The 21,122-nt window shown below is 44.7% G+C and overlaps 1 protein-coding gene across 15 annotated transcripts in view; it reads right to left on the bottom strand.

The window, feature by feature from the left end:
- LOC142971806 (receptor-type tyrosine-protein phosphatase delta) overlaps positions 1-21,122 on the bottom strand; it is a 343,430-nt gene that overhangs the window by 88,435 nt on the left and 233,873 nt on the right. The gene's annotated exons all lie outside the window — the stretch shown is intronic.

Raw genomic sequence — 21,122 nt, 5'->3', positions numbered from 1 at the left:
AGCGATAGAGAGGAGGAGAAACCACACATATGAAACTGTAGGCTAATAAGATTTTGTCTTCACAGCTTTGGTCGCGAGCACCAATTAAATATGGCGTATAATAAGAGTACATTTTAAGTCCTAAGATCAGTGTTGATATCTGTTTCACATAAAAAGCACCTCTGTCGCTTGTCTGAAAATACCGGATATATTCATGAATGCTGAGAGCTATTTCATAGTTCTTAAATTACGTAGTTTCGTAGAGTTGATCACTGCGAGACTGCTTGGACTTTCTTGGGTACTTTTCTCTAAAGTACAATACAAGATGCTTAGTTACAGTACATTATGATACACACATTCAATAAACCAGTTCATCTGAAGCTCCTAGTCATGCTTCTAACACCACATGTAATCCATAGTAGTAGGCTTAATAGCTCTAAAGGCCGATACAAAGTGATGGAGTAGCTTAGCTTTAGCACACACAAACACAGACTTTCTCTTTTTATCCAGCGCAGCTCAAACAAACACAATCTAGAAGACAGAGTGGCTAAGTGTTGCCATTCATGTCTCAGCTCTTTATTGAAGGGCCCACTACATCGGCTGTGGAAATCAATGTGATACAGTGAGCTAGTATTAGCTGCAGACCGGCTCTATCCCTGTCATCCATTTGCTTAAGCCAGAGCTTGATCCTCAGTGATGGATGCTCTGCGGTAGTCTTCGCCTCGTAATACGCCTCCCTGCTAATCCAAGTGTGTGAGCTTTGATGACATACTGTACTGCCGGTTAGCATATTAGCTGGTCCGCCTGCATTGCTCTGCAGAATGTTGTTGTTTCAGCTGTGGCGACTGGTGTTGGTGGACCTGTACGTGGTCCGTGTACCATGACATTTCAGACACTTTATGTCCCATGAGATCAAACACAGAACACGCCAGATCTTTTGAAGTCTTGGGAGTCTGCAACTGTGCATATAAATGCTTTTTGCTCGAAACAATATTTTTATTGGACTGTTTATCTGCAGATTTGACCGCCACCCACTAAAAGACAAAAAAAAAAGAAAAGGAAAACAAGCCCCACCTCAGCCCAATCACCAGGCGCAATGATGACAAAGTACCTCATTTCCCTGTTACCAATCATCCTCTTTCCCGCCACTAGCTCTCCCTCTTTCATTTCTGTGGGCTGTAAATGGCAGAAAAGACGGGAAGATAGCGCACCTGTCACACTCGATTTGTGTTGGGGGGAGATAGACATGACTACCTGTCTCCGAGCGCCGCAGGGCTAGCAGCAAGCGCAAGAGCGGGGGACGTGTGGCGAAGGGAATCAATTTGAAGCAATCTCATCCCCCGCTCACACCACCGCCAACACACACACGCGCTTACAAACACAAATGCGTATACATATACATACGTTTGAGCACACTAGACTTTTCACACGAGTGGCGTTTGTAGCGACTTTGAATTTGATTAGACTCAACCGGACTGAAAGACCTGAGCAGGGCGTGAGGGGATGAAGCTGCAGTGTGATCATACGTAGCGCAGGTACGGCTGTCTGTCTGCCCCAGTTGTTGTTTCACGCATCGGCCCCTCCAAATCTAAGTGATAGCCTTTGAGTTAATTAATGTGTACATTTTCATAATGGCGTGACATTAGGCAGCACACAAGAAACAGTGCTCAGCAGCACTCCCTTTCTCTAATCACGGCCGGCATGCGCGCACACCCATTTACGCACACACACACGCACACTCTGATGGAGGCAAACAAAACCATCTGTATGTTGTGTAACCACCAGTGAGACAACCAAGAGGCTTTGCCATGTGAGTAAATACAAGGAGAAGCTAATGTACGCACAGCTCAAACACCCCATGAAAACCTTGATTTACACCAAAAATCAAAGCAATTATATTTGGTGTTGACTTGCGGTGTACATTTTTTCCAAGGAAATTGCACTACAGGTTCCTTCCTAATGTGCTAAGGGTAGACCAGCCACCTGCCAGACCTGGCAGAGCAGCAGCAGTTTGCCGAATGCATCTGGCATCGGATTGAGCTGGAGCTTTTTGTTTGTGTGAAAGCTTGTGCTAATGCATCTTTGATTACATGTACACGAGTACAGCTGATCCTTTCCTTTCTCATTCGTCTGAAGACAAGGACTCCCTCAAAAGGTGGCGCCACCTTTGCCCATTTTATCCTCAACATGGCCATTTTGCGTTGCGCTCTGCACCTTCACTTTCATACATTCGGTGGCATTGATGCTTTCCATTGAATGTTTATTACAATAGAAAGAAAAAACAATCTTGTCTTTCTTCCTGAGCCCCTGGTGGTGTTATTGTGTTCCCATTCACTGGTGCTTCATTCAAAGGATTTTGCTGCTGATAGCAATCATGCATTATTAAACAAAGCCTGACAACATGCACAATGTTAATTAGAAAGGGGGGGGGGGGGGGGTGGCAAGAAAAAGAAAGGGGCTGTTGAGCTGTCTACTCTTTCTCCTTCCCCATGATCCTTATCAGAAATGTGAAAGAGAAGGAGGGTGGGATGTTTATGCTCTCTATTCTCATTTCAGCGTATGTGTTTGGTATTCTGCTCTATTTAGACGAGCAATATTATTGAGGGGGAAGAAAGAAAAAAAAAAAAAAAAGATTCAGTCATATTTATCTTATATTCCAGCCATACTGCAATGAACTTGTTATAGCAAAGAATGCAGGCAGATTAGTAATGAGCTCCCCAAAGTAGCAGGTTCACAACATCAGCTTTCTGTCTTTCCGTGTTCTCGCACATGCTGTAATATTTTGGCAAACCGAGTACAAACCAATGGGAAACAAGTGCTGACACGAGAATGCTACCAATGGTGCCATTTTCAACAAATTCAACATGGGTTTGAGCAGAGCAGTTGTACCACAGTATGCCCATCCTTCATGCGAGTTGACTAATTTAACTTTGGCCAGCTCCAGGGGATTTTAAAACGGGGTGTTTTTAATTTCAGGCTCATGCACAAGCTGAATTGAACTTCAAGGAAGTTGCGGATCCACAGTGTGTTATCCTAACAGACCAAAGCAGCCACAGAAATGTCACCGAATCTATTAAGGCCAATCCCTCTGTAATTAGCCCAACACATGCAAGGACAAAGCACGGCAAAACTACACAGGATGTGATCCACTGGGTTAGAAAAAGTTGCCCAGTATCATGGCCAGCCAGGCACAGCAAATAAGAATTAGTGTCTTTTTATGAGGCAGGACTTTCAATTTCCCTCAGGACTAGCAGAGTTAAAGAAAGCAGTAATTACCCCCCACACGCACACGTTGTAACTGCAATGATACACAGGACTATGGTAGTGAGCACACAGAGTACCCTACTGTGTGTAAGTACTGGGATTATCTCTGGGATCTCTTTTTTTGACTTTGGCCCGATGCTGACCGGCCCTGCTTCAGGAAGTCGGGCTAAAGTTTGAGTTAAGTAGCAGCGAGGTGGAGAAGAGTCGGCACCGCACCCGAGACAGATTCCACCACCATCCTTTTGCTGCTGACATACTATTTAATTGAACTGGTTTGTTAATAAAGGGTTGTTTAACATGTTCAATTTGAATGAAATGTATTGAGCCTTTTACTTGTCTACACCTCCCTGTGTGCGTGTGTGTTGTCAAAAATACTTCATTGCCAATATGCTGTTGTAGTATTGCATCAGAGCCAAGTCATTTCCTTGTAGTCCTAAATTATTATTGAAACATTATTGCAACTCAAGACGTCATTTTGATAGTATTCTTCTTTTATTGTTCATTTAAACAGGCCGCCGGATGTTCCCAGTGCTTTACTCTAGTTTAGGAATGACATTATTCAAATTTTAATGAATTAAATGTGAAAATGATGTAAAATAAAATGGTTTCACACACATCTCCCTTCTTGTCAAGGCAATAGGTGTCAATGACAGGGAGTAGGCAGGGGTGGGGATAAGATTAAACTACGTAAGAATGCAGTATTGCTTAAATTAAGGCCTTAGTGTCAAAGGGCACGTCAAAGGGCACAGGTTGCTGTGCACCAGCACCTTTCCTCGTTCTACAGATTTGGTAACAGTAAAACATGGCTTCCTGTGACAGGCACCCACTCACAGGGCCCCGAGGGTATTTTTAAAACACCATATGACCAGATTTATAAAATAAGCTCATCAAAGGCTCCCTCGTACATCGACACCCACCCACCGCCTTTGCCAATCCTCATCAAGAGAGGTTAAGTTCAGGTTGAGTCACAATGTGTTTCACATGGTAGCTGCAGCCATCTTTTATCTTTTTTTCCACTCGATCTTTCTTTAACGCCATGATATAAAGTCTGTCAATCTGCACAGAGTCCATTCCTTAGCTGTAGTTCTTTTTTTTCTCAACCGCTTTTTTTTTTCCCCTGTGTTTTTACTCATTTTTTTTTCATCTGCCGCTACTTTCTTCTGCCCAGGATGGTGTGATTTAAGGCCGAGTGACAAGGCCGTTTCTCACACATCGCTCCCGATCAGCCGGCATGTGTAATAACATCCCTCAAGCTAAGCTAAGCTATGCCCTCAAGTGCAGCCTCCACATGAAAGACCCTGACAAGCACACATCAGAGGAGTTTATTTGCTATACTTATTTATTTCCCCCCCCCCCACCCCCTCCCCCCAGCCTCCCACGGTCATAAACTACCCTTTGGGTGGTACCGCCTGACTTTGTGTTTTGAGAAAGTCAGGGTTTACAGTTCCGCAAGCAAATGTTGCCAATGTCTCTGGTTCTATCTTGTTTTCTTATGAATGAATCGCCCAACATGAAACACACAGCAGGGAGCTAATTGCATCTGATGACATTTGCCTGTCTAATAATTGGCTTAAAAGCACCTGCTGCGGCTGTAGGATAACGCAGCTATCACAATCCCATCTCAGTTGTGTGTCCGCTGCAAAATAACTCAAAGCCCCCCCCCTCCCCCCTTTTTTTTGGTCGGCAAAATGACTTGGACTTTAAAATCTCGCACCAAAAATACAGTAAAATAGCATTTATTCACCTAGCTCGTGAGCACTGTTATTAATCAAATTATATTGTTGCGCCGTTAATCTGACAGTTTCCCATTTTATGCGAATACTTTCCATTGAAAATAGAGGCTACACATCTTCATAAAATACAAACTGCTGTAAAAACAAGCTTGTATTTGAAACATAGTTCAAGGACAGGATGTCGCAATTTGAAAACCGTTACCTTGTTTGGGTGCAAAGAGCATTTTGTGTCCTCATGAGAATTCAGACCACCCAAACTGACCTTGAGCATACACTCTAGTGAAACAAAATCACCACGTAGCATCAGCTCACAAATACTCCTCCTCCTCCTCCCACTCCTTTTCAAAAGCCTCTCCTTGACTTTTCTCTCTACCTGATCTACCTCGCCACTTGTTCTCTCTCTCTCTCTCTCTCTCTCTCTCCCTCTCACCCATCTTTCTCCCTCGTCCCTTTCCTCTCACCACCTTTCCCAGCAGCTGTTGGGTTCAGATGGATGGTCCCAACAGTGCAAGACCCTGACCTGCAGTCTAGTGACTGATTATCCCAGTGCCCTGTTGTGCTGCTCCCTGAAAGAATACCAACACACAGTGCACACACAGGCAGTCACAAACAAACACACACGGGTACATAGCCATTGGGTTAGCTTTAAGGACACTGAAGGGGGGGGGGGGGGGGGAGCAAAGCACAGTATTTCATCTTCGCCTGCATGCTTGGATTGCGTCCTTTGACCTTGATGACACAGGAAAACATGCTACCTATTGAACCACTAATGCCTTTTCAATGTGCAGCAGATAAAACAAGCACAGAGTACAATCAGCCATTGGGCCTGCGTGTGAGCTGTGTAAACTATTCAAATGATGGCCTGCTTGTTGGGGTGGCCTTCTCTTGTGCTGTGTTTGCTTGTCACAGTGTGGGCGCCGACTATAGTACGGCATGTGCCACTCGGGTCGTGCTTGACCTTGCGCATCAGCATTTAGCACAGGGAAAAAAAACTTGTTATCATGCAAACAGGCTGAATCTTGAGGAGTCTATTGTTCCGGGAGCAGCGAGTGTGGCAGGATGGGGGGGGGGGATGAGAAAAAAATGGTAGACGCAGCAGCAGCAGTAGCAGCCAACCTGGAATGGCTGGGATTAAATGTATGCCGCATGAACAGGGGAGGGCTAAATCATGTTACATATTATGAACCAGAAAAAAAGAAGGGGGGAGTGAGGGGAGGGCGGAGCAGAGGGGTGGAAATATAATGGATAAGGGGAGCAACGAGGCAGAGAGGGAGAGAGGTGGAGAGAGAGAGGGAGGGAGGAAGGAGGCGCGAGGAGAGCGCGGCGTAGGGTGGAGAGCAGGAGAGGTGGAGGCAGAGGGAGGGAAGCAAGGGAATGTGCCTCACCGCCAGCTTTTCTCACGCTCCGTCTGTGCTTGTACGCCTAACAGAGGCAGCGTGAGAGAGATGGAGGAGAGGAAAGAAGAGTAGAGGGAGGGAAAGCAGGCACTGCTGAAGAGGAGATAATCGTTGTGAAGCCACTCTGACAGTCTAAAGGTGTTGTTTCCTGGAGGGAGGGAACTGGAAAGCTGACAGCAGGTGAAAAAGTGAGAGAATAAGAATCACGGCGCATGTAAGCTCTCCTCACCCTAAAAAAATCCAAACGAACTCCAACACACACTCGCTCACACACGTAAACTCAGGCACTCATGTGCACTAAATAGACGCGTACAAGCAGAGCGCAGGCACGCATACCCTTTGCACCACATGCTCTTGGCACTTTGACATCTACCCCCAACACAGCAACGGTCTGTGGGAAGATGAATAATCTCACTTCCGCGAGGCAGAGCAAGTGAGAGAAAGGAACGAGGGTGAGAGGGAGGTTGTTCCCAGCCTGAGCACATGTCGTTTTTATGTTAAGTACAGAGACCTCGAACGGACAAAACGGCATTCCACTGCCACTCGCCGACATGGCAGAAAACAGACGTCTATTGAAAATAACTGAATAACACAGGACTGGGCATTGTGTTGCCCCCAAATACATATGGCATAAATCAACAACAATATGCATCCTTATCTTCTCGAAACAATTGAACACCAAGGTACATTGTGCGGTGGTGACATTTTAGTGGCTTTTGTACACAAGCCAGGCCGTTTGGTATGTAAATGCACTACTTAGGCGTACATGAATGATGTAAGGAGGCGCTTGGGGCATACACGCTACACTCATAGGGCAGCAAAATAATTAAAATGCCAAGTGTCTCCCATTATCTAAATGCTAATTTGCCTTGATATACCCTGAGCTAAAATGTAACGCCACATTATAGTTGCTGTACTGCACGGAAGCAACAGCGGGTGAATTTCCCTTCAGCTAGCCGAGCACACTGTACGCTATCTGTTTCGGTACGTTACGCGGTGGATGTTTTGATAAGTCTTTGTTTCACAGGCAGCTGATCTTTAGATATCTAATCTAAGCTTAATTAATCGGCAAAAATGTTGCTGTGTTAATTTGAATTCTATATTTTTCATCATCGGGCTTTAAATAATGCGTGGACGTTATCCGGTGTCACTCTAGTCTGAGTGTCGACAGAGTCGGTCAAACTGGTGTTCATGAAGACACTGACAGCTCTTCTTGTGTTTCAGTGTATTTTGCACACTGGTGTTTCTGCCGTGACTCAGATTTGATAAGAAAGCCTGAGTCAAGAACCGAAAGAACAGACAGCCGGCATTACAACCAGCAGCTTATCAAAAGCTTTTTGCGTGAAAATACATCAGTGCCAATAGGGAGGGCAATGGGACGAAAAAATATTATCACAGATATGAGATGTTTTTGCTGAATAGACAGATAGAGGTGAAATTGTGTTGTTTCTGCTTTTCCATCTCTATCCTGATAAGACTGTCAAAGGACATGCGGGGTGGACAGCATTGAACAGCATTTTAGAAAGCTGTTTCAATATTCCAGTGGTTGAAGTATCCCTACCAAAGTTTACTGAGCTCTTTGATGTGGCTGCTGCTGATTAATAGGTTTGAAAAGCTGAACTTTTTAAAGTTCTTGGACGCCCTTGAAAGGTGTTTTAGCCGGGCTCAGCTATTGTTCTCATGGAAGGCAGCGCGGGGCTGCTTGTGCAACTCATTCGAGGAAAAGCAATGGGTCACCCCAAGGCAAAAGCAACAATTCCCTCTTTGTCGTTTCACTAAGACAAATGCTTGCCATTGCTACGTTAGCAACCAAACAAGAGCAGTTCCCCGGTCAGTGATGGTATATTGTGGGACTCGAACAAGACATTTTATTATGCTGCTGAAAAGGAATGAATGGGTCCTTTTCTCCAGCCACAGCTTGCAGATTGAAATTCAAATCAAATGCCACCTTCAAACAAATGTCAGTACAGGAAATCAAAACCTTTTTTGTCGATGCCTGGCATCAAGCAAAATACACAGTTTGACATTTGGAAGAGATTTTCTCTCCCTATGTACTTGTAAAATTAACTTGGAAATTGTCACAAAAAAATGCCTATGAACCCACATCGCGCAAATAGTTTTTGTTGCTCTCGCTCTCCATCTAACATCCTCGTATAAACCTTTATGCAAGCTCCCCCAACCCAATACAATCCACCCCCGAACACTCAAAAACACGATTAAGACACTGTCAAGCCTGACATCGCCATCTCCCGGGCTGTCAGTGGCCCTCACTGGGAGTCGCTGTTGACTGACTGCCTGGATGTGCCTTATCATTAACAGGGCCGCCTGTTCCACCACTGAGGGGCTTTGATGACAGGAAACCAAGGCCCCTGTGCCTGCTCCTCCCATTCTGCTTGCCCAAGTGTCATCTAAATGAGATAGGGCCCAGGAGCTAAGGGATTAGGCACTGCATAATTACCTATTTAAAGATCCTAATTGAGCATTTCATTAAGAGACTGGCACTGAGATTTTTGCCAAGGAAGGCACTACAGGGATATAGATGCATTTGCCTCTGCATGCATGCGAGTATGCTCGTGTGCAAGTTATGTGGGTTTGCGTATGCCCGTGTGTGCAGCAGATTGTAACCTTGTCTTTTTGTTGACATAGCACTTAGACAGTTTGGCACATGAATGTTGAAGTGAATCCAATAGAAATTCACCTTTTAGAAATTGATTGACAAAGTAAACATCGGAACTTTCCACAGAAGATCGCTGTGCTCTTTTATTGGTCCAACCTTTATGAATCTTTGAGTTACATCTTTACATATGGTTGGTGGTTTCAAAGGCAATTGTTAGTTCCGATTCCGTTGACATTTTCGGAATTGAATCGAAACAAAACAAAGCCGTTATTCTTATTTTGTTCTTATTCTATAACTTACTGATGATCATTAAGTCAACCGTATCTATAATGTGAGTGAGCTGAGTGGACATTTTCCTGCTCTCCCAATGGTGACCAAATGCAAAATTAATGAGTTTCTTATTCTGTCGAGCCTTTTTCACATTTTAATTTCATTCCATTCTGCTTTACTTGATAAAAAACTGTTGTAACCGGCGATAGATTAAGACATTCGCCCCTTGCTTTAGCCAAAGAACACTTGCTCGGGAGATATGTACAGTCTTTGTGTTAATGTGATGCAAATTCTGCTCCAGTTGTTCCAACTGCTATTTTTGGGCAACATTGTCATTGCCAGACAAATAAAGCTACAAACTAAAGGAGAACGTTTGAGAGGACGAGGCTGTGCCACGTGATGAAAGAAAAACACTACAAAGCTCAAACATTTCCTGTCTCCTTGAAGCTAATTGAATCCAATAGAAGGGACATTTTTGTGCACACATTACTGCTAAGTTTCCTCCAGACCAACAACAAATGACAGCAAGTGAGTTAATGCCACTAACATTGTCGGTCGTTAACTGAAGTTTTTTATTGACGCCACAGTGTGTCAGCCCTTCGGTCTCCAGTGCCACATCTAAAGCACTTTTGTCAGACAAGAGATGAGATACAAGAGGGATATGTATCTTTTTTATCTTTCTTACAGAAGCTGCGATAATGCAACTATTCATTGTGATGTTATCCACTTAAATTGAATTTCTGATGCGGTGAAAAAGTAAATCTGCCGTTTACTTCAAAAGGAGCTTTTATTTTTGTAGTCTTTAAGATCTTCAAAGCTATTGAGACAAAAGTACGACCAGTTCAGTGCAGTGAGAATACTAATCAATTCCCTTCCCAACATTTAACGGTTTTGGGTGACCACACATTCCTTTGCAGTTCCACAACATGGCGGTCTAACAGGCTCATTTACTCACATATTTCACTGCCGAGATGTTTGTGATCATAATTCTGAACTTAGTTGTGAGATATTCCGACCAAGGGGCTTGAATTAATGAACAGAGGCGGACTCTGGATGACACCAAGGGCCCCTGATCTTTTTGTCATTACAAACAATTTCAACTGTGGCAATTATTAGAACATTATTAGATAGTTTTCTGATGACCATGTTGACCTGATTTCCATGACCCAGCAGGCTGTGACTCTATGTTGCCCCCTCATCTCTAAATGTGGGATCACTGGGGACATTGGCAAGTCACTGGCAGTTGGCTTGCTCATGATTGACTTGTTTGCGAAATGACTAGCATCTGAAGTGGCAACGCTAGCTGGGGGCTGTTGGGAGTCTTTGGGGCAGACACCAGCTGCTAACTGCTGCTGATAAACTGTCCCTCCCTCTGGGGATTCATATGAGCACCATGGTGGGGAGTGGTGCTGAAGACTGGCCCAAGGATGCTCAGGGCTGAAATGACACTGAAACATCATGAGTCAGCCAGTGCTGTCCTAGCACCATACCTATTACTCTTCTTTGACATGATGGAGGTTGAAAAGGTTCCCGCACTCGCGAGGAAATTGACTTGGATCTCGTACATGACAGGTGAGAAGTCTGTCCCTGAGCCACCAATGACAACAGAAGTTACTGTTTCAGTGTAATTAATTTGGTAACGGCATCAGGAAAATATACTATCTTTTGTTATCACATTGTAAACTGAGTATCTAGCCACCTTATACATCTCTAGCAAAGGGTGATGTACCTGAACTGAAGATGGCGAAATGGCGAGACAAACTTACCACCACGTAGTCCCAAGATGTTAAGATATTAGAGCAAGTGTAACAACACAAGCAGCTGTTAACATATCTTGAGCCTTGACTTGTAATAATCCTGTTGAGTTTCAATCAGGTGTTCAAGGAGCTACTGCTGTTGTGATGGGTTAAATGGAAGTATGGGTAGGTTGGTTAGTTGGTGGTAAGCCTCATCTAAATCTCTCACTTGAAAAATCATCGTCTAACTCCCTCTCTCTCTTTGTTGCCTTACAATGAACTTGAACAATGCAGCGTGCAATAAGCTCCAGAGTCTGAAATACATTCACTTGTATAAATGGCATATTGGCAACGGGTGCACAAGAAAGCAAGATGCATAATCTCCGAGAGAAAACATCTTTGTGCTAGAAAGCATGCCTGCGTGTGTACTCCCTTCCAGCATAAAATCTCGACGTCCGTGTCACCGCTGTGAATGTTGACTGGAATGTAAGCCTGTATGCTCGATACTGTGGACGCTTAAGATGGAGATTCCTGTAAGTACAAAGACTGTCTGAAGACTAAAGCTGTACCTACTGAATGATGGTAATTAGCTATGGACTTAGACATTTAATTAGTGATGGGGCCAGTGTTTGTTCAAATGTCCTATACTATCACTGCATTTTGCAAATCCCTTTTTCCCCATGACCAGTGCTACAGTGTATGTTTATGCTATCTGAGTACAATTGCACATGACCACACTTTGACCCCATATGTAAGACCAAACGCATGAATAGATTTAGAAAATGAGTGCAGAACAGATTGTATACACTCATCTGCTGTCTTGTTTTGAGATTCTACCACCATCCATTGATTAGTTTGGTAACAGTAACTATGACAAATTGTCAGAAAGCCAAATTATTGCATAATTGTACATTTGTGTGTGGTCTTGTGCATGCCCAGAATGACCATCTAGACAGGGGAGTTTCGACTCCAGAGTTCCTCAATAGTTCTGGCAGACTTGGCCACAGTAAAGCCAATCAAACTGGCGGCTGCCCAATATGGGCCCTATCAGGCCCCATCTTGGCCTTGCACATTCCCTATCTCCCCATCTCTGTTGGGGAGACATCCATCTTGATTTCTGCTGAGGGCCAAAAAGAAGTAGTAAGAGAATGAGAGGCAGAGATGGAGCGGAGGACGGAAGAAAGGTGTTCACCTGATAAGGCAGCTGGGAATCAGAGGAGAGGATCTCGGGGAGCGTGGCCCCAACGTGCTGGAAAGAGGAACTTCATCTTTATCTAATTACCACAGGGGTAGATAGTGTGAGCGTTTATGGCGGCTGGTAGGTATCGCAGTACTTGCATGCCTTTACGAGCACACTCGTTCTCATGCACAAACTTGAGCAGATATGATTAACTTTCAAATACACTTCCCGTGACGCACACACACACATACATGGGGGCCCAGGGCTGAGTGCCATAACAGCCCAATGAAATATATTCAGATTAGAAAGGTGTCGCATTACTCTCCAGCCGGATGATAAATACGCGGTTAGCACCATCATTAATCTTGTACCCCTCCCCACCTTCCGCCTCCAGACGCAGTGATGTAAGGGGAGGGGAGCCGGCACACACTGGATGGAGCTCGTGCCTCAGTTAGTGCTGCGGCGGTGCGGCTGGTGCGTGCATGCAGCAGTGTGCTTGTTCTACTGGGTCTCACAAGCACAAGAGGTCAGGACAATCTGACTCGTTGGGCTTGCTTGTAGGCAGGTTGCTGGGTTGAACTGAGGGCTTGCTGATTCTTTATTCGGGGATTGTTGTTATGGAAAACATGCAAACCCCTCCTCATTGGTTGAAATCTCTTTTGTTTTTGAGCTATCCATAGGATCTCTCATTCGCCTCTCTTTCCTTTTGCTCCAGCCTCCTCTTTCTTTCAAAGCACACCACTTTCTGCTGCCACCCTCCCTTCTTTCATCCCAAGGGTTTGCTGACGTATTGACCTGAACGGCGGTTCATCGGAAGGTACCCATTGTCTGGCTAATGAGCAGCATGCATAAAGCACCAGAGGGCTGAGAAGACAATGATAGACGTACACACGGGGACAGCAACACATGCTGGGCACAAGGGTGGATTTACCGTCAGTGGCTTAAGCAGGATATTTCTCCTGCACACACCGCTGTGTCCCTCTAGGGAGGCTTCAGACAGACAGTTCAGACAGTGGCAGGTTGCCCTCAATACAAACACAGCCCTAGGGAGGGGTCAAAGGTCAAGAGCTGAGGAAATTACGTGTGATAAATTGGCAGTGGTGCCAGTAGTGTTGCGTATATATGTGAGTGGGGTCATCCTCTCCTTCCTCTTCGGTAGTGTGTTTGATGAAGTGCTTAGTCTTTGAAAGTACAGCCTGCGTCTCATGCTGAAAGTCAGCGTTTGAGCGTGAGATTCTCCCACGTATCCTCTATCAAGTGATGCCTTTTGGGAAGAACAAGAGGAAGCCCTTTACAGGTTTTGATCCAAAGGGACTATAAATTCTATAGCTCAATATGAATCACCATTGAGTCACCAAAAGCTTAAGTGGCATTATTCTGTTTTTTGTCTCTTTCATCTGCTCATAGGTTGGTATATGGAAAAAAATCTGTTGTGTATACTATAAATACCTGTCGTTAAGTAGAGTCATTATGTATCAACATATTGGCACAACGGTCAATACAACAATAGTACAACAGTTTAATTTAAGTGTCTTTGTCCTACAATTCCAACTGAAAACAGATCCAATCTAATGGAGCACTGCAAACAGTGTCCCTGAGACAGACAGTTATAGACATAATATTTACAAGATTTTTTGCTGATTCAGGGGAGATTATTTGAACATTCACAGCTGATTTCACATTCCAAGGGCAATTTTCTTAGGTGCATTTTTCTCATTTTCTGACCACCGTCCAGTCTGCAGTTGCAAAACATTCATTAGACCTAATTTATGTCGTCAGATTATGGCCTTTTTCCCGTCCTGTCTGCACTCGGTTATCACCAAGACAGCAACAAGATGAGTTTCATTCTTGCCAAGAACTTTCAGCCCAACAACAAGCATACACTGGGACTATTGTGTGAGAAGGCCCAATATAAACTCCAGTGTTTCATTGCAAGATGGCTGATTAGCTCTTAAGGGGCCTGTAAAGAATTGTGTGCTGTCGTTTGGGGCTTCACTCGGGAGACGCTTGTTAAATTAGGAGGGATGAAAAGTATTCCACACATGCGTCGCATACACTGGCATATATAAATACTCTATAATCGAGCAAAAAAATCCACACAAAATGTGTTACGCTCACGCGGTTACCTTTGCTTTGAGCCAATTGTGTTACCACTTTTTTATGGAATCTCTGAGTCGCCCCCAATCACTCTGTGCTCCATAAAATGCTGGCAAGTGGAGTGGGCCTTCTATAATGGTGGCTCAATGCAGAAATAAACTTGTTTTACTGCTGCAAACAAAATGATGTGACCTGAAAAGGTTGTATTTTTGCTGGGATAATGACTGAGTCAGGTCTCAGTCTGAACTCTAATTACTTGTCTGGGGCCACTGAGCTACGTTGGTCTCAAGCACTTAGTAATGAAGTCCAAACTGGTTCCATGTTTATTAAACACAAAAATATATTTCCTGACTGCTCATGCTCTGGATTTATCTTTGTGTCAGTTATTGTATGCGTACAGGAGACGTTGACAACCTGTATGTTTTAAGGTTTATCATTTTTACCATCTTAGCAGCTACTGGGCCCTCTTCTGACCTGATTCATCAAATATCAGTCCGTCTTGCTGAAGGCAAGTTCTTAACTAAACTTCACCAGGTGAACAAGGTTAAAGCAGATATGTTAAAAAAGTTACAGTATGTCTTTTTGGCTTTCATATTTCATATGACTTTTTTTATCCACGCTCTGAAGAACTGTCTCCCAGTTAACTTAATCACTGTGACACCCATTTCTCATGAATATGCAAATACAATCCAGACATCTTGAGCAATTAAAGTGCAAAAGGGAGTTTAGGCAAAGTCCTGCCGGAGACCCCTTCTCAAATCTCGAGTCAGGTCTTTTAAACATCTCAAGTGGGGCGAAAGTTTTCCGGGTTCCCGCTGCACCGTGCTTTGCCAAAACACAGCATGCTTGCTTGTCACAGTGAATTTAATCATACAAAATGGGAGCACTCTGTGCTGCTCTCATCGCTGCCACTTCTTTTGAGTGGTTTTGTTTCCACAGTGGTTATAATTGAAGAATATATAGAGGAGAGGCACAACAAAGACTGAAACCCAACCCTGCAATCTTAATGAAAATAATATCGTAAAAATGGCACTATGGAGGTCTAGTTATATAGCTCGAAATATAATTTTACACTCAGGTCCTTTGTGTCCCTCCAGAAAACTGGCTCACTAGTAAAACAGTCCTCCATAGACGGTAAGGCGGGATGGGTTTGTGAGATGGTAGGGGGAAATAAAAAGGGACGCAAGGCAGGAGTGGGGGATTTGTAGGGGTATTAAGGACTTGCCCGCTTGTCCCTTATCCCACTGTACATTCCAGTGGTGCAGTGTGCAGCCCTGTGCAGTCCTCAGCCAACAAAGAACTTAAAGAGCTACGCAGCTACTATCACCCTCGAGGAGGACAATCTCAATCCATTTTCTGTCAGCTGTCTTGACTCGCCGCTGTGTACGTGCTAGTGTTCCCGCTGATCTACTTAATCTCTGACAGGGGGGCAGAGCTTGTGGACTAACAGCTGGGAAATCTGTGCCCCCCCCCCCGCCCTTGCTCCTCCTCCTGCCACCCACCCTTTCTCCCTCTCACTGCCCCACCGGGTCGGCCTACTCACGGCTAATAAAAGAAGCGCCCCTTGACTGTGAACAGCTGGGCTCCTGTGATCTAACTCGGCAAGCGGCTTGCCAGGGCTTTTTTTTTCTCCGTGAGCGGAATAGTAAAACACGTAAGAATAGCACAAGAATGAGGGCAACAAATACAGTACACAGAGAGGATTGGGATGGATGGAGGAGAAAAAAAAAAAGGGCCATAAAAGTGTGAGCGAGAGAGAAAAGTGAGAGAGCAGACACACTATAGCTTAAGCCAGAGGAAGGGAGCTCAGTGGCTGTCTTGTCCCAGGCTTTTCATGGCATAACCAGCTAATCAATAGCACAGAGAAACACTATTTCAGCTGGCTCACTGAGCTCTCTGTATTGGATAAATACTGAGAGTGCCAACTCAGTGTTTCAGTTTTTTTTCCCCCTCTACAGTGTGTGATAGCCGTATTTCTTTTAATACATTAAGGTGATGCACAGGAAGTGATGCATCTTGTACAGTGGTGAGAGTGCACCTACGCAGGAGCCCGAGTTGGACGTTAGAGGGAATGCAGCGAGTGGGAGCAGCTGAAGTATGTCATTGATATGAACAAGAGAAAACTCTACTGTTTATATAGCAGGGGCTGCTAAAGTTTCACAACTTTGGATTATTTCGTTCTTTTAAACACGCTTCTTCTATTTGCCAAACGCCAACCATAAAAAAGCAAAATATCCATCTCATGTTCCATTAATACAAACCAAACGCAGAGAGCAGAGGGATTGCAGGAGGCTGTGAGGATTGTTTTAGATATTGACCCCACTTTGAAACGAAATTATTTTTGGCCCTTCAAACAGCTTTGATGCGTCTTTGGGAGTGCAGAAGTTGGGAATGGATGAGGTCCTCCCCTCTCTGCTGTTGGCATTCCAGCTTCGAGAGAGACGTGAGGACTCCAGACGGGGCATGGTGTGGGGGCTGTGATGTGAGAGAGGCTTGAAATGTGACTTAAATAGCTGCCGCATACGACCCGTCATGCCTGTGACCTGCGCTCTCTTATCACACTGCTGTTCCATAGATATCTTTTCTAATTGTGTGTGTGTGTGTGTGTGTGTGGACAAGTATGTGTGTGAATGGGAAGTTTGTGAGTATGAGAGACGACTCCAGATGCTCCCAGCTGGCTGTTGCCCAGTGAGGCTAATACACTTCTGCCTGCCTAATTAGAGCACACACTCACACACACATTCACAGTCGACCCCTCCTCACCACTCATGTCCCGCTGTTTCAAATGGGTTTATGGTAGGAAGAACATATGCCCCCCTGTGTTTTATACAGGACACACATGCAGACAGCTAAACAAACAACCAGGGGCTTAATTACCTCATAAGGGAGGCCAGGGGTGAGGGCTGCCGATGAGTCACACAGTAGCATAATGTAAAAGGATGTGCAACGTAACCCGGGAAAATGCAACACACTGCTGTGAATGCAAACGATTTGTGGATTTTAATTCAAGTGGTGACTCAGTGGCAAAAAAAACAACCTATTCAGCCAAAAGGATGCATGATTGCAAGCAATGTGGGAGTCTAACTAGCGCTTTTAATATCTCAGCTGCTTCGTGCAAACACACAAACAGACTTGCTAAAATAGGGGGGTTGGTGTTGGTTCTCGCACAAAGAAAGGAGGACGAAATGATTCGCTTCCAAACTGGTAGGCCCTCGACGTATGTGACAGCTGAGTGATCAGCATATTCTTCTTGTCAGCCGTAACACAGATTGGACTCGGGATGCCATATGGCATATGTGAGTCTGGATGTGCTGGCCACGCTGACCCTTGCTTTAGGCTGTCGAACAGCAACACGGCACTCCGGTGGCAGCAGCACTCCCTCACAACACAGCATTTCAAGCATTTCCTGCCAGCCTGTTAACGCTAGGCTGTGTGTGGCGGCTTGTCTTTATTTTTTTCTTTAGTCTTACATAATTATCTTTAATTAATTATGTTTTTCTTTCATTTTTTTGGACTTGCACAACATTTCTTCCCGTGGGAAAATATCAATTTGAAATACATATTGAACATAAATACATCTTTAATAAACCTTAATGATTTTATTACATACACGCAGGAATTCAAATTAGGCAGGGGACTTGTCAGTGCTTGAACATTGACTTGCAAGTCATCTGTGACCGCAAAGCAAAGGTCTAAAAGGGTAAATGATAGCATCGAAACAACACACGGCGGAAGCCGTGCCAAATGAGGACGTAGAAGGAGCGGAAGGGAGGTCCGGAGCAGTGGAGTAACAGAGAGAGAGATCCCAAGGTCAGTGTTCCGAGGCCCGCTACAGACGGGGGAAGAGAGATGGCGCGGACAGATGTCAGAAGTGGTAGGCGTCAGGCCTGACAAGCTCCAGCTTGGCTATCAGTTACTACTCCAGGCCCGAGGTCGGGCCGGTGCCAAGACAATGCCAACGCCTCTCTGTGACGATCAGTGCCTCCGGAGGTTGTGCAAAATGGCTGCCGCCATGCCAACGCATTATTACGAGTCACTGGCGCTGCCATTTTTTTTTTTTTTCCTCAAAGGAAGTGCCATCTGTGAGTGACAGCGGGGCCCCAGCCATTTATCTAGAATGCAGTAAACAAAGCTGCCATTTTTTTGCATTTTGAGATGCTTGCATATACCTGCAAGGTTGTTTGTTGTCATGGGAGGTATTAAAGTGCGGTGTGATGTATATCCTCTCTCTATCTCCATTCACCTCGTCGAGTCCATGCTCCCTTAAAAGCATCACTCAAGCACCAGGACCGAATAAATCCTCATTTTCACATTTGAAAGCAGAGTGGACAGAAATCATATCCTCAGGAGAGTGCTTGCTTTTGCTTTAGGCACGGAGAAGAGGAGGGGGCATCGGGCAATACATCAATATCAGGCCATTTACTATCATATGCTGTGGTCATTGATGACCTGTCAAACCATATATTTCAGAGTCCGAACTGCACACGGAAATCATTTTCCAAAGAACTTTCTCTACATCCAAAACAAATAATGAATAACTCGCAAATCGATACAGTGTGCTTTATTGAGCTCACATGCTTGGCTTGAGTCTGGCACCTGGCCCAATTGTTTTTCATTTGCATTTCCTTCTCTCCCTCCTTTTGTTCGGCTTTGCATCAGGCTAAATAATAACAAAGAGGACCTTGAATGATGTGCATATAAAGTTTGTCTGACATGTACCATAGTAGAAAGACTATATCTTGTTTTTAAGGGATAGCGAAGCTCCCGGCCAGCTCAAATTGAATCACATGTTTACAGAAAAGAGAAAGAAAACTGATTTTAGAAGACTGATTTGACGGTTGAATATATAGAGGCTCAGCAGTGTGAATCAAAAACATCCGGCACCCTTGATCAGCGCCTCTGAATGGGTTTCTCAATGGAGTCGGCGTTGGCATTGCCACGTCGACCCGGGTCGCACCCCCGCTGTTCTACTGAGCGGGGCTGAATAAAGTCATCTCAGGAAGACTGAGAGCTCGCCAGGGCAGGGTCAACTGTTCTGACCCCCAACGGGAGGCCAGGCCCCATTTTCCTGAAAAAAAAGAAAAGAAAAAAAGACCCAAAAAACATCCGTGTCAGCAGGATACGAACAGAATCACAGGGGAGAGAGGTTCCGCGAAGATGTTTTGAATGACAGGCACTCTAGCGTTTTGTGCAGTATTTGACAGGGACGCAGACCCAGCTCTTTGAGAAGGTCTGCTTTCAAAGAGCATTGGTCGCAAGCCAAAGCAGACAGCAGGCGCTGCAGAACGTAGACACAAAAATAGCACCTTGGAATAAATGAGGGATATGAGAGAGCAAAATATTTAAGGAATTTGCTTAATTTAAGCGAATAGACATGTTCGGCCTCCGTCTTACCGAGGTGAAACTGGGACATTCCTGCCTGCCTAAGCATGAACAAGCAACTGCCAATCCTCAGTGACCCGCTCGACTCCACCGCCTAAGGGTCCCTCTTGGGTCACGGCCTCAGTGTCACATGCCAGTGGACGAGAGAGAGAGATATCGATTCCCAATAAACTCATTAAGAGCTAGGAGTAGGAGTTTCTGCACAGACACAACAATTTGTTTCCGTCAAAACAAGAGCTTAGCACTTGCTTTCACAGATTCAGTTTACTGCTTTGCCCTTTTGAACTCATTGTTTTCCAATTGAGCTATGGCTCCAAGCCATATCAATGATTTTCATATCAGTTATCCCTGACTATAGTCAAACCTGAAGTAAGACAATTAGGTGAATGTGCATATTGTAAAGGCCTCATAATGAGGGCAATGAAACGACTATAATTCTGATAACGGTGTAACTCTGGCAGTGGTTTATTGCTTTGGGACACCGGACATTATTTTACAGAACGAGCAACTGATAAAGTCATATATCTGCTCCTCTTGTGTTGTGCATCTGCTATCCCCGATGTCCACTGGCAGCTGACCATATCTGTTTCTATCCTATCTGCATATTATGTTTAATAAGCTTCCAAGGTTGGCAGATCTGGCACATTAAAATTAACATGCCTCTGTTAATCTGAACATGTAGGGGTTATAAATGTACGACGGTTATTTTATTTTATTTTTATTTATTTGCCAACTATTTATGAGATAAAACTTCCCCATCACATTAATGATAAACTGTCAAGTCAACGCCCCTTTGCACCCGTCTATGACGCTTTCTGCTCTTCAGGCCCTGGAAAGGATGCGCCTGAAGATCGAGATACCAACTGAGGACGTAGACAACTACTGTTATCGTAGCTCTGCCATTAATAAAATCGCCCGCTGGCTTGTGTCCCGAGGTTTGCTGGTCTGTGTTATCGTGCTTCAGGACAATCTGAAATGAAACAGCGCTGAAAATATGGCGCCACTGTGACAGGGGGGGTAAAAATGAGAAGAAATGTGATGGGCCATGGTGTCAGTGTGGTTAATCGAAAATAATGGCCCAAAATTTATAGTTGCCGTCCTGACCAGCACGGGGATGTACTGATGCAGGAGATCGAATTTTAATGTGTACATTCCATCACTTCATACAGGCTACTGATGTTTAGGGCCCCGGCCAAACAGTACATGAATCTATGGGCTGAGGTTATCATAGGGCAGTAATAAAGTGGGAAACATTCTAAAAACAGACTCTGTCTGTTGAGTTTGTGTGCGTGTGCTCGCCAGCACGTTATAGAACCTTGTTAAACATCAGGGCGGTTTGACAGTCATCTGATTTCCACCTGCGGCCATTGTCATAAATAACCGGCAAAGGGAGAGCGAGGAGGTAAACTCATGAGAGATGCAAATGAAGGACACCTGCTGTGTTGTTGAGACCACTGGGAACCGGGA

The sequence above is a fragment of the Anarhichas minor genome, unplaced genomic scaffold (assembly GCF_050575085.1).
Source record: "Anarhichas minor isolate MPS153535 unplaced genomic scaffold, ASM5057508v1 ptg000049l, whole genome shotgun sequence".
In the NCBI taxonomy this organism is placed as follows: Eukaryota; Metazoa; Chordata; class Actinopteri; order Perciformes; family Anarhichadidae; genus Anarhichas; species Anarhichas minor.
The sequence above is the reverse complement of the archived record's forward strand: the minus strand, read 5'-3'. Positions and strand labels throughout refer to the sequence as shown.